Below are 15,303 nucleotides of genomic sequence, written 5' to 3'. Positions count from 1 at the left end.
GTTTGCTGACGACATGGCAGCGAATTCAAAAGTACGAAGGCGTGTAACCATGGCAACAGGTGTTTTAAAGTCAGGCTAGCTCTTTCTGCCGTCAGTTTGCTCGCTCATCCGCCATGTTTACAAACAAATAGTCTTTTCATAGGAAGATCAAGTTTATATTGTATGCTAAAGGTGTAACTGGTGTCTTTAGCTAGCCCGTTTTCTTCCTCTCCATGCACCTTGAAGCAGACCAAGTTGCACCGGAGTCTGTACTGTCATCATCTGCAGGTCAGTAACCTAATATTGATCCATATTCCTCCCGGCCGGTGGAGGCGCAGGCTGCGGCGCTGAGAGATTTGTCACAGAGGTGAAGGTTATGGATCAGTGCTATGATCTGCTGACAGTGAGTGACAAGACTCCTCTCCTGTCTCCTTATGTGCAACAGGACTCCGGTACCTGATCGTAGCCCTGACCCTGAGACCTCTGACCCCACCTGCCAGGTCATTCTCATGCCACCTTAACCTGCTGAAACCAGAGAGCGCTGCGGGGGAGAGGAAGTGAGCCTGCATCAAACGGTTAAATCCAGGTATAATTAAACTTTTTTTTTTCTGCTGTTCAGCTCTAAAATAAGAGGCCAGATTCGGTTAAAGGGACATGAAAGCTAACGTGCATTTGTGATGGAAAAACCTGTCTTTCATCCAAATCAATGGAAATTCATCATTCATAATCGGTCTAATAATCTATTAAAGTCACTGGTGTCTTCAGTATTGAAATTTATTAGGCCTATAACACAGAAGACATTCAGAATGATAAAGTTATGAAAAATATTACTACTTAATGCTGCAGTATGTATTTTTCATAAAGAATATGTTTTGTTAAAACTGTCACCAGTTTGTCACAGTTTATGACACAGATAATCTGTAAAAACAAAATCGATCTCCAGCTCCTCTCTGAGCTACTGTTGCTGTCACTCCCAACTGAAAACAACTAGTCGGAGCCTGGAGGAGGGTCTCAGCGCTGTCAATCAACATCATGTACTCGCTGCACGACTCGCAGAAAGTAGAGCTTGATTTATTTTTTTCTTCACAGATTCTCCCAGTGGTAACTAGAAACAACCAATCAGAGCCCAGAAACGGGTCTTAGCGTTAGTCAGTCATAATTTTGTGCGGCACCGCTTGTTCTCCTCCAGCTCCGCCCCTTGACCTCTGCTAGCGCTACACCTTTTCCCTGTGAGTAGATCCGGTGGTTGAAAGCTGCACTAGTTAGCATAGCCACCAACGATGGCAGATAAATGGTTTTTCTGTAATGTTAAGTTGTTTCTCCGGCATTAGCACATTTAGCAGCAATTAAATGAGATTGATTGACAACGCTAAGACCCTCCATCTGGCTCTGGTTGGTTGTTTTTGGTCGGGAGTGGAGAATTTGTTCAGACAGCAGTAGTAGCTGTAGTAGTGGAGGAGATCGATCTTTTCTCATATTATCTCTCTCATAACAAACAATTTCAACCAATATGTAAAAAGTTATGTTTTTATACAAGTTGGATACTGCAGCTTCAGCTCAACTTAACCAATGGGCCGTAGCGTTCGATAATCATGTTTCCATTATAGTCCTTGCTACCAGAAGACCAGTTTCTTTCAGCATACTCAATGCTTTGATAAAGGATGAAATAGTTCTGAAGGTTCGGATGTTTTCCGCTTGGCAGACTTCGTGGCTTCCAAGCAACCGCAATCATCCAAATTCCCAGCTGCAGATCAGTGAATGTTTTGCTGCTTTTGTGAACCTCAGATTCCAGCTCCAGACCATTGTGACTGACTGGGAAGCAGAAATACTTTCAGTCCAGTGGGATTTGCTTTTCCTGGTACAACATGACACCAGCATGTGAAGAGAGTTACCTTGATGTAGGCAGGCTGAGGCAGCCTTTCTGCACCAACTGCAGGATAGGTCTCACCTAGTTTATATGTCTTCTCAAGGAAAAAATGACCAATTTCAATTTGTAGTTACTAATCAATCAATTTATCAGTCGATAAATTACACTACCCTACCTTACACGTTGCTCTTCAGGCTGGTGAGGGTTTGTAATATTCAGACTCCTCAGCTGTTGCTTCTTCCTCTGAAGTTTCACCTTTCTGCTCTGCTGTCTGTCCGTCTCCTAAGAGCTCCATGTCTGACTCTTCTTCCACAGAAATAGTCCCTAAGTCCCACAGTCCCCTACGAAGGACCTGGGATAAAACCTATTGGTTAAAATTATTGTACATTTCAGTATTAGGTATTTTCCAGACACATAGCGTCATGTTATGGCACAATCAAGTAATTATGTTACCTTCAATTGTTACAAAAATGTTATTAAACACGATTTAAAATATGATAAAGATAGAAATAATGTGGCAACATTAAAGCTGTAAAAGGTTTTAAGTTGGATTGTTGGATTTTAGCCAAGACCTGTTGCAAATTATTTCAAGGCTACACTGCAAAAACACAAATCTTAAATCAAAGTACTTTTCATCTATTCTGCTGCAAATATCTTAGTACACTTGAAATAAGAGAAAAACTAACTAACTTCAGTAAATAATTGCTAAGTGTTGATGAAACCACTGGCTCCACTGGCTGATTGTTTCACTTGTAACAGGACATTTTTCCCATAGTCAAACTACTACTTTTCTTTAACAACATGAAGACATTATTTACTTAAAAAACTGCTGTCTTTCTGAAAAACTACTTGTTAGTTTTGACTTAGAGACTGGACCAAAAATACTTGGTAAAATTGTGTTTTTGCAGTTCATTAGATGTGAATAGAAAACATCTTAATAATCCTAATACACATAAAACGAGAAACGTTTGTTCTGATTTTATGCAATTGTGTAACAAATGCTTATGTGTGTCTTTAAAAAGTGTGTGGAAATTTCTGGTTTCAATAAAGGATAGTTAATTTAAAACAAGCTCCTTTATGTGGCTGAAAAGTTACTTGCCAATTAATTTTATCTTATTTACAGATATTTGCATTAGAAACTCGAACAATGTGTACAACTTTACTTTGTATGCTCTTACGTTCTTTGTTTTTTTTCTTTAACATGACAGCTAACGTCAGCTAGCTTATCTAGAACATGAGGATTATTCCAGCCCAAATAAAACGTACTATCTGTTGTAGCCTTCAGTGACAGTGGAGAACCCTCAGCCGTATCCGGTTGACCGTAACCATGGCGTTGCACCAAATCAAGCCGAGCAGAACAATTAGAATCACGTCGATGTTTGGCAGCTTATCGCTGAGCTTCTACAGTCAAAGACAATTGGCATTATCTGTAAAACAAGTTATTACACAGACTTTAAATTTAAAGAGGAGGAGAGGCAGAGCACAGTCATGTACAAACACTTTGATACACACAAGTTTATCTGTCAGGTCAAACCTATTATTAACCCCAAGGGCCGTGGTATTAAAGCCTTCCTCCTGTCGAACAAAACATCCTCCTGAAGAGAATAACCACTGAAGACGGAGTCTGATAGCTTCTTAAAAAGAAAAAGCCACATGAAAAGATAAGTAAGCTCTGACTGCCTCCTCCTCTTCCTCCTTCCTTCCCCATGAAGGCTGTGCACACCCCGGGGCACACGAGTAAAGGTTTGGTATCAGGTAAAGCCTGATTTTTGGGCGGCCATTCCTATTGTCGTCGTTCTTTTATGTGTCATATTAGTTACAGAGAGACAAAGGACGGATCGGACCAGCGGAAACCACGAACAGCCAGATGGAGAGGAGACGGTGAAGATCGAGTGGGAGACGGGGTGGGGGGAAGTGAGAAGGGCCGTGGTAATATCACGCTGCTTTTGCATCGGGGTCAGTGGGGCGGGAAGCCCTGGTGGCAAACACCCAGGTTCAGGATGAAGATCTGTCACCAGAGGGACATTCCTGTTAGAGACTGGGCTGCTGTTCTGTCCCAGAAAAACACAAACAACAAAAACACACAACTTCTGTTGTGTTGAAGTGGACGACACACCAGCTTTGATAAGAAAGTCTGGTTTGTTTATGGAGGAGTGAATGTGCGAGAAGTGAACTCTCATGTGGTTCGAATGCATATGTGAACGCAAAGTGAACCAAAGACGGCGTTCAAAAAAAGCAGGAAGTGGACTGCAGCGCAGGGCATTCTGGGTAAATACATCCAAAACAAACGCACTAGTCCAACGCTAGCAGGAGAAATGACTTTGGTCTTTTACTAGACAGAAGAGCAATAATCCCACTGCTAAATGTGACACTACTCTGTTTTGTTTTCATTTCATGAAGAAGGAAGTTGTGCTCAGTGTCTTCAGGAGTTTTTGTTTCTTTCGGTGGTTCTTGGTGCAGTTGGTGCAAAGCATCCTAGTCCTATTTCTAGTGCGCTACGTTTCAGCAAGTTATATGAGCTTATTTTAAGTAAATAATTCCTTAAGTACTAGTTCACATAACATGAGAAAAATGTCCTGTAAAATAATCTGCCTGTGGAAGTAAAACTTTTTCCTCAATATTAAGGAATTTTAACTTAAACAACCTCCTATATCTTGGTGAAAAGTTACTTGGAAGTTTGTTTTTTTGTCTTATTTCAGACATTTGCAGAAGGAACCAGACCAAAATGACTTGGTAATATTTAGTGTTTTTGCTGTGCAGCTAATAAACTGATGAGGTCTGTGTGTGCAGTTTGCACTTTGACCGGCCTGGCTAAAGCAGAGCAGGTTCCCCCACCCGGCATTGAACCTGCGTCACACAAAAACATTCCCATCTTTGATTAACTCTGCACATTCAGGCCCTTTGTAGGAACTGTTTGTCACATTTTCATCTCTAATTAAAATGCAGATGCACTTCCTGACCTGACAGAGAGGCAGACATCTTTGTCGGCTGCCACTCGCTCGATCACAAACACACACAAGGACAAATTCAACAGCTCCATCGGTCCTTGGTGACTGAGAGGCAAATCTTCCATCTCCTGCTGGCAGCTTCAGCGAGCGTCAAGGTCACTCCTCCATTCAGAGCCACCCAGCATGTTTTGATAAACACCGAGGGGAAGCGACCTTGATCGGCTGCCATTTTTTTCTCCATCTCATGCGCTGAAGCTAACGCTCAAGTTGAATTTGGCTATTTAATTAAGTCTTTCAGCGCCCAAGAAATAAATATTGTGCATCTGTTTGCCCCTGACTTGTCCTGATATATACATTTTAAGCAAACACGAATAGTTCCCTGCAAGACACTCTCACCTCAAAATAGCCAAAAATTGGACTGAAAAGCGAGGCGACCATTTTCAGGTTAAAATGTTTTTATTCTTCTCTTTTGTTCACCAGGAGTTTGAACCAAAACTACCAGTTCTGCTGGTTCTCTAACTCACAGAGTCGTCCTATAAGTGATTTTAGCTGCAGGACATATTTAGTTATGGTCTCACAAGGTCAAATCTGGGGAACTAGGGGTCAGATTGCTGACTACCAGCCCACACATGACCAGATGGGAATGAGAGCAAGTTGATATTGGTAAAAACAAGAACAAGACAGTTCTAGTATGTCCTACTATTTTATATAACTTAAAAACAAGAGAGATACCCTTGATTATAATTTTGGCACAGATATTTGGTTCTCCTTGCAAAACATAACAAAGATTATCTGTGAAGTGGATCCATTAAACACCAGGAGCCAAGAAAATGATTTGTTCAAGAATAATGATCTTTGCTTCATCAGAAATTCACCAAAAGAAAAGTTTCAGCTCAGAGCTTCAGTAGAGATCAGTCTGAAATCTGGGTTTAGTGACAGACTCAGACCTGGACCTCCAGAGCCACATAAAGACAGTTTCAAATTCAGCCTTCTGTCGCCTGAAGTGAAATGCCTCGTTGCTCAAAGGTGCTGCAAATAAAAATTGATTTTGATTTAAAGGACTAACGTTCCAGCAAGATCTAGAGAAACTCATCCATGCATAGGTCTGTCGCAATAAGCAATAAATTAATTAATCAATGATAAATTCAAACAAACTCAATAATTTTTCATTTGCATGATTTATTGTTTTTCTCTTTTCTCTCTTTTTCAACCAAAAACTGGATGATAAAACTCTTCAGTCTGTGTTTTGGTCTCAACTGTCCTTTCTGTAAAGGACAGTTTTGTTTATAAAGACTTCAGTATCCATTTTATTATTTATGTTGTTTTGTTCATTTTCTTGTAATATTAGGACTTTAAACTCGTAATGCTATGACTTTATTCTTAAAATATTTTTACTTTAAAGTCATAAAATTATGAGCGTTTTCTCATCATTTCATTTTCTTAGTGTGGCCCTAATACTCATATAAACATAATTACACTGCTGAGAAAATATGTATTTATTTTGTATTGTTATTGCATATTTTATATTTTTCTAATATTTTGCAGTCAGATAAATAGAAAAATAAACATTTGCATAGATCGTTTAGCTTGGTGTGTTTTTCATGTGCTTCTGGTCAAAAAACTCCCAAAAACCATATTTACGTTAAGTGGTCGTAATATTTTTAGGATTTCTAAGATATTTTTTAACCTCTTATTTATTTATCCCTCTTATTTATTTATCGCTACCAATTGTAGTTGCTTGTTTTGTTTTTAGCCATTTGAAATCTTAAGATGACATTATTGTTTTATTTAAAGTACAGAAACCACAAATTGCTATTTAATCCAACGATTCCTTATAAGTAAAAGTTCACATCGATGTCGTGGTTCAAAGAACCTTTTCTCTTTAACTTGATTTCAGCGTCATCCTCAGTTCAAGCAGCTGATTTGAAAAACACAGACACTTTTGACGAGCAACCAAATAAGGTTTTCCTCTGCTTTCCCCGTAATGAGGTGCCAAGACGTAAGTCGTGTTATTTTAAGTGTGTGCAAGCGTGTGTGTGAAGCTGACACCGAGGTGGAGCGCTGAATCCTGTCCAACTGTGATAAGGCTTCTGATGACAGAGCCGCATTAACTTACCTGACACACACTGGCATAAACACACACATGCAGCTTGGTTTGGGAGGGACAGGGGGTGTGTGAGAACACGCTGTAAGAAGCCGTGGTTCTCTGCGGCTGACACTAAGTCCCATTCATGGCAACAAACACCCTGACAGGCTGAGGTGGAGGTTTATTAAACACCAGCGCAACATGGAGGATGTCGACTTTACGCAAGAAACAGCAAAAAGGTCCACATGGAAATGAAGGGTGCGTTCCCACCAGTCCGATTTAGTTCACTTTATTCTGACTCCAGTTCGTTTGGGGCGGGGGGGTGTGTGTGAATGTAACCAAACTCTGATTCAGACCCAAGAAGTGAGCTCTGGTCCACCTGAAGCCCTCGGTATAGTCTGGTTGATCTGAACTCTGATGCGGTTTGAATGCAGATGAGAACGCTCCAAAAGCAGGAAGTGGATTATAGACACGGAAACTTCAGCAGGGCAGAAAGACGATTCTTTCACATGCTGTCCATAGCCGCAGTAAGACGCCTCCGTGAACAAACTGACACCTGCAGATGTCATTAGTTTAGTGCAATGTGCCACAGCAAAGGGAAAATAAAACAGAAAAATCATTGAACAATTCAAAACCACTCATATTTTGTCTGCGCTACACACAGACATGTCGCCATAGCAACTGACTGACAGCAGCTCCACTAGTGTATCAGGACATAAACCACCAAAAAACACGCAGACAGAACATTCAGTACGTTACAGTTTTACGTTTTCATGCCTGACGTTTATTTTGTGATTATCAATAACTGATCGATGTGGTAGATTACTTCCCTCTCCATTGTTATTGTTTTGTCTAAATTAAAACGTTTTCCTGACCATGTTATCCAGATGTCGTAGTTTAGCAAAGCACTGCGTCCTTTTCTCTTTTATACATCAGGCGTACATTTAAGATTTAGTGCGTTATTTTGATAACAGCTAAAACCAAAGACAGTCTCGTCTGTGAATAGTTTTATAAAAACAGGATTTTGGGTCACTTTTTTTCAAAACGCTTTTCTACATTTAGCCCAGTTTAATAATTTAGATAAAACCTTAATTTGGTGCAGAAAAGTCGACTTTTCAGGTAAATTCTCTTGGTTACTAAAAGATAAATATTTTTTAGACTAAAGGAAAAAAAACTGGTCACAGAGGTAACGTATTTTATTAATTTTTGTTTTCCATCATAGATTTAAACATTTGGAGAACTGAAAGCACATATGTTTATTTGCAATTTACAGCTTTGCCACTAGATGGCAGTAAAATTCGTGTAGGAGATCTTCTATGCAGAAGATGAGTCACTCTCCTGTGTTTTTGGCTGATATTATTGCTGTGGTGTTCGCCCGCCTCAGGCCGTTTCCGCCTGCCGCTGTTGGTGATGTGTGGGGCGGTGGGCAGTTTTCTGTTTCACTTTGCACAGCTTGCAAGTGTGAAAAGAAAAAAAAAATTACTCTTTTTCTTGATTCTTTTGAAACTACATACTATTTTATTTTATTGTTTACAAAAACAATAATTATTGCAAACAAAACACATTACAGGCTGAGACATGGAGGTATTGATCTATAAAATAACAAATAACCAATTAGATAAAGGAAGAATAAATAATAAAAATAAAATAAACAGGCAAATAAAAAATGCATACGCATAAAAATGAATACATTTGGGACAAGCACAGCACATAACCAAATGGTGACGCAACAAAAAAATTAACATGTAAACTAGGATACTTATTTTTTATGGCGGTTATTTTCTGATTTGTGCCTTCATTATTTTCCCTTTCTCTAATATTCCTTGTTTTGATTAATTTAGGATCACAGATATTTTAGGTAGAAGCGGGAAAGACAGAGAAAACAACAACATGCGAGCTAAAATAGATGTTAGCTAAAATAAGGGGATTGTGTGGAATGAGAATAGTGAAAGATAAAATGAGCTTTTACGTTTCCTTCAGTGTTTCGTCTGATGTCCTTCTGGATGGTTCCCGCAGAAAACCTGGTTTTGTTATTGTTTCTGTTTTTCTATCTGTTCCATCAGAGACAGAAACCATCTCAGCTAACCAGCTGTGAGAGACGACAGTTGCCAGGCTTAACCCAGAAATTGTCCTTTTGCATAATTTAGCTGTAACTGTCTCTCCTGCCGTTGAGAACATCAACATTTGGCATTTGTGCAGCACAACTGTTAGTAATATTATCTCTATGGCTTCTTTATGTTTGCATACAGTAAATATTAGTTGATGCAAAAAATGTTAACCTGTTTGGCTGGAAGGATGCTAAAAACAAATGACTACATAATCAGAAAAGCCAAGTTTTGAATATTATTATTATTAAGTGTAATATATTTGCTAATCTTTATTAAGAATGCATATTTTCAAACAGTCTCTGTTGAGATTTTAAGTGTGGAAGTTTTTATCAATAACAAAGTCTTCAGTCTCCTGCAAAGTATTTTAAGGGATTTCATTTAATTTCTACTAGAAAAAACTTTTTATTCTTAAAGTGTTTAAACCCGTTATCTTTTGTATTTAGTTGTTTTATAATTGTGAAATTGTGTTTTTCCAACAGTAGTGGAACATCGACAAAGTTTAGCTTAAATTTGTAATGAAAATGCAGCTACTGGCCTTAAAATCGCACAAACTAGAATTACAAAATAAATTCAGCAATTTTTTAAAAACACATTTTTAAAGGTTTTGCATTGGATGAGGTGGTTTTTTAAAAATACTGGATTTCACTAAAGTACATTTGAAATACTTTTTTCACATCACATAAATCACATGATTAACTGAATGTTACCACTGGTGGAAATGACAAAGAAGGCGACAGGAAATGGGATGAGGACGATGGCGCGGCTCGTTTTTAATTACCTATTGCATGAAAAAACTTACTCAGGTTTGAATTTATCAGAGTTTCTTATTTAATGGAAAACTTACAGATTGTGTTTTTATCTCTGCATTAACAGAATATTGACAAACTTTTACGTTTCCATTACTGTTTGTAATGGAAACGCAGCTTCTGTAGTAGTCGTCATGCCAGGTGTTTTCATGGAGTTTTATGAGGCCAACAGAGACCCCCTTGAGACCTAGCATGAACACACACACACACACACACACACACATGGACACATGCACTTCTACATGTGAGGAGGTTATCCTTGGTTATAGGCTGAGGGCTCCGTATCTACAGATACCTGAAACGGCTTCAAAGGTGAGGCAAACCACCCCCTGGCCTCCGCCTCCATGTTCACGAGCACACACACACCTACACACACACACACACCTACACACACACACACACACACACACACACACACACACACACACACACACACACACACACACACACACACACACACACCGGCCTAGTAAGAGTCATTCATTGTCAGAAAAATTGGAAAAAAGTGTTTCAAATCAGAAATCTATAACAGCATGATGCTAAGAATGCTAAGAAAATAAATAAAATTACAAAAATAAATGAGAACATCACCAGAATAAGTTTGAATTAGAATAAAATCATAGCAGTATTACATCGTTCTGTTAATATTACGACTTTATTCTCCTAATATTGCATTATATCTCGTACTAGTTTGACATTTTTCTTGTAATTTTATGACTTATTCCTCGTATTATGACTTTATTCATGTAATATGATTTCTGTCTCTATTAGTTTGACTTTATTCTCGTAATTTTATTACTTTATTCTCATAATACGGCTTTTTTTTATTATTTAGACTTTATTCTCGTAACACTGACTTTATTCTTGTAATATTATGACTTTGTTCTCACGTTTTTAGTTTTTGAATAAATTTCAGAAAACTTTGCTTTGATTATCCTTGCACATCTTTTATGCTGCATTTTTTCCTTTCACTCAACCTTCCATTGTAAACTTGGAAACAGCACTCAGCTTCTTTGGATTCTTTAGATTTTTTTTCTTTAAATAATGAACTTTAACTGAATTGTGCTATATTATAACATACTGAGATACACATGTATATTTTATTAGCTTTAGACATAAATTCCTCTCCAGATGTCTACAAAACAAATAAACTTCTAACCTCTAAACTTAAAAGCCAAATATCCATTTTCCTCTCATAACAATAGTGAATGAACATCCTGATTTCCTGCTATAAACATCTTGTTGTTTTGTACAAAAGCTTTTCTTATAAAAAAATTCACACAACTATATTCTTTTTATGTATTGAAATGAAGCAGGATGAAAGCACATCAACAGGTTACCAGACATAAAAGTCCTGACTTTTATTGATGGAAAATGATTCATATGGAGTTTGTGCCAAAAGTTTCAAGCCAGATGAACGAGTCGTTAATTATTGGTTTGAAATGTCAGACAAGTAGAGAACATTTCCTCTTGTCTGAGTTGCTCTTCCTGCTGCTCTGTTTGTGCCAAGACTTTTATGCTTTTGTTGACAACAGCAGCTTCCTTAGCACAAGCTAACACCATATTTGGACGTTTTGTCACATAATAAACTTGATTTTGAAAAGAAGTTTGATTCGTGAGAAGAATGTCCTTTTAAGTGGTGAACTTGAAATGGAGTTGGTTCAGAAGAAGAACTGATTCTTCTTCTGTGGTTTCATCAGGACTTTTTCTTTTAGTGTTAATTTTAATCACTGGATGTGATTTTTGTGTTTCGTTACTGAATTTTCAACAGAGTAGAAAAAGTTTTCCAAAGTATTCAGCTACATATTCTGTTTAATTCCTGCTCCAGTTACGCATTTTTATTTATTTAATATATAACTGATTCTGTTATTTAAAATAACGTAAATTGATCAAAATTAAAGAACAAAATGTTCAGTTTAGATTTTTTTTCAGGATTTGCAAACAAGTGAAAATAACAAGAGGATAAATTCATAATATTTTCATTTTATTCTCATATTTCTTTGGACTTTATTCTCAATATTTTGACTATTATGTCATTTGCATGTTATTCTCATAATTATATGTTCATATTAATGACTTTTTTCTCATATTATTATAACTTTATTCTCAATATTATGATGTTAATCTCTCATTATGAATTTATCTTTCTAATATTATGACTTTATTCTTGTACTAGTTTATTCTCATAATATTACTTTATTCTTGCAATTTTATGACGTCATTCTCATAATTTTATACATTTTAAATTTTTTCTTAGTGTGGTCCTAAAACTCTGTATTATTATTTCCTTTGTAACAAGACATTTATCTATATATGGAACTAATTTTTCATCTATATTAAGGAATTATTTACTTAGAACAAGCTCCTATATCTGGATAAAAAGTTAATTGTAAGATAATTTTGTCTTATTTCAAGCCTACTATGATATTTGTATTAGAAACCAAACTAAAAATACTTTTTGCTGTGATCTTGGTTTAAATATTGGCGTTAATAAACCCAAACCGGACCGAATCCGGCCTCCATGAAGAACGAAACGGCTGAAGTCCGTCTGGCTCGCTGTGATCTGTGTCACTGCGCCTCGGGGGAAACTCAGCCATCAGTCAGTGGATCCACCCATCCATCCTTCCTTGGTGCCCAGGGGCCCCGGGGGGCCACTCCTAACCCCAGAACGCCGCACCCTGCGTGGGATGAAACCCGGCCGCGCGCCTCCGAGGAGCCGCCGGCCTCGACTCGTCTTACAGGGCGTCGATTCAGCCTGAAATCAAACCCCGGTGAGAGAGCGCATACCTGGACGGCCAGACAGATAGATGGGTCCGCAGACAGCCGGGCGGATACGTGAGCGCAGGACGGACGGACCCATCCAGGCCAGGCAGGGAGGACAGGGAGGCGTCCGCAGGGACAAACCGACGTCAATAGAAGAGGGAAGTTCATCGCTTTCCTGAGGGACGAGGTTTAAAACTTTCCTCAAGTTTATCTGGGTTTTTTGTGTTAAAAAGTTGAAATCTGGTACAAAACATGGCTGTGGGAGGAGAAGTGGAGGCTTTCTGTTTACCAGCTGTTGTTTCAGAACACACACACACACACACACACGCACACACACACCACATTAGTCTGGTTCGATGAAACTCAGTCAGCACATTCGGCAAACAGAAAAGGAGATTTTAAACCCAAATCTGAACACGAAACCAGAGTTGGGTGGTAACTAGTTACTTTTACTTCAGTGACTTTTTACTTTTACTTGATTCACAAAAGCAGCACATTTTCGCTGCACAAATGTAGCTGAGTAAAGGTGGGAGGTTGGTTGACCTTTCCTGACGTCTGAAACATTTATTACCTTTTATTGATATTGGCACAATCAAAAATTTGCAGCACAAACGTAGCTGAACTGTTTGACATCAGATTTGTTTGATTTTGGTGCTGGTTGACCTCTGATGACCTCTGGAAACTTCTTCATTAATTGTGCTGCTATTAAAATAATAGCAGCACAAAGAAACATTTCTGCAGCACAAACATTTGACACCAGTTTTATTAGATTTGGCTTACAGGGTGATTTACATTTTGACCTTTAAACTTTTGTTAAAAGCAAAAGCAGCACAAAACATTTAGCAGCAAAAGCATAGCTGAGTTGATTGACACCAAATTAGTTTTATTTGAAGAAGGCGGGAGGTTGGTTGACCTTTCCTGACCTCTGGAAACATTTATTAGTATTTAAATAACAGCAGCACAATTAAAACTTTTGATGCACAAAACTTTGACACTAATTTTGTTAAGTTTGTAGAGGTGGGGATGGGGAGGAGGGGGCAACAAAAAATGTTGCAGCATAAAGTTAGCTAAGTTTTTGACACCAAATTTGTTAGATTTTGTAAAAGTGAGACGGGCGGAGAGTGGTTGACCTCTGATGACCTCTGGAAACTTTATCTTTAAAATGATAGCAGCACAAAATAAAATCTTTGCTGCACAAATGTAGCACAAATATTTGACATTAATTTGTTAGATTTGGGTAACTTCGGGGTGGGGTGGGGTCGAGGGGTTGGTTGACCTTTTGACCTTTAAACTTTTGTTAATATCTTGAAAGCAAAAGCAGCACAAACAAAACTGTTTGCAGCGCAAATGTCTAACACCAGTTTTTTAGAAGGAGGGAAAAACTTCACTCAGGTTTGTAGTGAGATGTTTTTCTAAAACTGAAAAAAACAATTAGAGTGAATGTTACAAACTGAAAACTTTGATGGTACCCAATCCGCTCCAACCCAAACGAGAGAAAAAAAATCTGACTTCTGGTTGGGATTTTTTAAAAATATCTTTTTTTTTTTTTTTTTTACATATTCTGACCTTTTCTTTCCAAATCCCTCTCTTCTCTTGCCTTCTCTTCTCCTCATTTCAAGCATCTGTCCAGAAGTTAACATGAAGGGAAATCAACTTTGAAGCCTTGCAACCTCCAGGCGCCGCGGGAAGACGGCAAGAAGTGTCGGCAGATGAAGAGGGAAATGAAGAAGAGGAGGAAGACTTTGTTACTCAGGATTTTCCATCCAACTATCAAGTGAATTTTACGCAAACTTTAGAAAACTCTCAGAAAGTAAAATAGAAATTGGGCACGCTTCCATCGGAGGAAGTGGAAGTTGATGGGAGCAAGTTGCTGCAGATAGAAGATGGGAGCCGTTTTATTTTGTTTTATTCTGAATCCAGGAAGTGAAAAAGCGAAGTTGTCGGCTTCGCCATCTGTCTGCTGAAATCTTGCAGCTCCGGCTTTCTGCGGTGTTTGGTTTCCTGACATTAGCAGACCCCGTGGCGGCTCTTTGAAGCTTCGCCGCTGCTGCTCCGGCTCATTTGGTAACAGGTTGGGAATGGGCCGCTGGCGAAAAACGAGACCCTCGTCACCTTGGAAACGGGTCCCCCCCTCGGCCCCTCCCGCTGCCGCGACGCGGTTTGGAGGAGGAACACGGTGACATTTAGCCGTTTCTGAGGACGAACAGGTAAATTCACAGAAGAAAAGATTAACAGACAAGCTTTGATAAACTATTTTTTGGTATTTTCCCTTTTTTCTTGGTTTGTTGCTTCAATGTGAGAATCAGAGTTTATTCCCACTTTAACAAAGTTAGTTTTGGTGCACTGCAAAAACACAAAACCTCACCAAGTAGGTTCTACTGCAAATATCTTGGTACACTTGAAATAATAAGAAAACTAACTTAGAAGTGACGCTTTAGTACAATGTAGGAGCTTGTTTTTAGTAAATATTTCCTTAGTGTTGATGAAATAGTTCTAGCTTTATTGGAAGATTATTTTACTTATAATTCTTCCCGTGTTATCAGTGAAATATTTTTCTTAATCATTATCAAGAAATGATTAACTTAAATCAAGCTCTTATATCTGTCTGAAAAGTTACTTGTGAGTTTTATCTTATTTCAACTGTACTAAGATATTTGTATTAGAAACTAGACAAAACTTATTTGGACAGATTTTGTGTTTTTCAGAATCAGAATTCCTTTAACCTGTCATTCACAATGACAGGTTA

The 15,303-nt window shown here is 38.3% G+C and overlaps 1 long non-coding RNA gene across 4 annotated transcripts in view; it reads left to right on the top strand.

Annotated features, from left to right (window-relative positions):
• The window catches only part of LOC106946028 (uncharacterized), a 120,691-nt gene continuing 105,388 nt past the window's right edge, over positions 1–15,303 (top strand). For all 4 annotated transcript variants that reach the window (XR_001424675.1, XR_001424677.1, XR_001424674.1 and 1 more), the window contains exons 1-2: positions 1–267; positions 425–565. This is a non-coding gene — a long non-coding RNA (uncharacterized LOC106946028). The remainder of the gene's footprint in view (positions 268–424; positions 566–15,303) is intronic.

The sequence above is a fragment of the Poecilia latipinna genome, unplaced genomic scaffold, assembly GCF_001443285.1.
Source record: "Poecilia latipinna isolate Pla-1442-1.1 unplaced genomic scaffold, P_latipinna-1.0 Scaffold173, whole genome shotgun sequence".
NCBI classification, from domain to species: Eukaryota; Metazoa; Chordata; class Actinopteri; order Cyprinodontiformes; family Poeciliidae; genus Poecilia; species Poecilia latipinna.
This window is presented reverse-complemented; position numbering and strand designations above follow the sequence as displayed.